This window comes from Hipposideros armiger, unplaced genomic scaffold (assembly GCF_001890085.2).
Source record: "Hipposideros armiger isolate ML-2016 unplaced genomic scaffold, ASM189008v1 scaffold_2040, whole genome shotgun sequence".
Taxonomy (NCBI): Eukaryota; Metazoa; Chordata; class Mammalia; order Chiroptera; family Hipposideridae; genus Hipposideros; species Hipposideros armiger.
In genome coordinates this window covers 20,908-21,936 of record NW_017733388.1, presented here as the reverse complement: position 1 = coordinate 21,936, position 1,029 = coordinate 20,908, and positions in this window count along the sequence as shown.

The following is a 1,029-nucleotide window of genomic DNA, read 5'->3' as shown; positions in this document are numbered from 1 at the left end:
GAGGGAGAGAAAAAGAGACCAAGAGAGAAGCCACAGTTTCTTTTATAACCTTATATTAGAACCTAGTATTAGAAGTAACATAGTACCACTTCTTCTGTATTCAATCAGTCACATAAAGCAACCCTAGTATAATATGGAAGGGAGCTACACAGGGTATGAACACTTTAAGGCAATGCTCAATGCCATTCTGAAGGATGACTAACACATCATTAGTCACAGTACCTAGGACAGAACTACTTACTCTGAATATTGACAATTAAATTGAAATGTAAATATTTATTGTCTTTCTTGTATGGACTATATTTCAGGGTAACCAAATAGCCCTGAATAGATAGATTGATGAGAGAAAATCCTTCTTTACAAAGGAATTCCAGCTCATAAATGTGAAACAATTATTGAATTAGAAAAAAATCACAATTTTGCAATCTCTAATGAAATGGTTGATTCAGGCAAAGATCATCAATGGATGAAACCACCAAATTAAAGATTGACAGGGAACTTTACATGGAGAGGTTCAACTATCAAGTGCTGAACTCATTGATCAATCTTAGCATCACAAAAAGCGGATCAATCAGACATTATATGCTTCCAGATATAAAGCAAAAAGAAGTACATAGCACCACCTAAGACTTCTTACTCATAAAGGTAAACCAAACTTGAATCAAACCTGAAGAGCTAACATGTAGTTAACAGGAAATATGAGGCTAGAGAAACAAATTAAATGAGGACACAAATATACAAAACAGTCACAGGGATGTGAAATACAATATGGGGAATATAATCGATAGTGTTGTACAGATTATGTAGGGTGCCAGATGGGCACTGGACTTATCCAGGGGATCACTTCATAGATTGTGTAGATGCCTGGCCACTGGACATTACACCTGAAGCTGATGTAGAATAACGTTGAATATATGTATATATTCATGGGATTTAAAGTACAGCATAGAGACTATAGTCAGTGGTATAGTAATAGCTATATATGATGTCAGATGGGTAGTAGACTTGGAGGAGAGTTATCACTTTGTG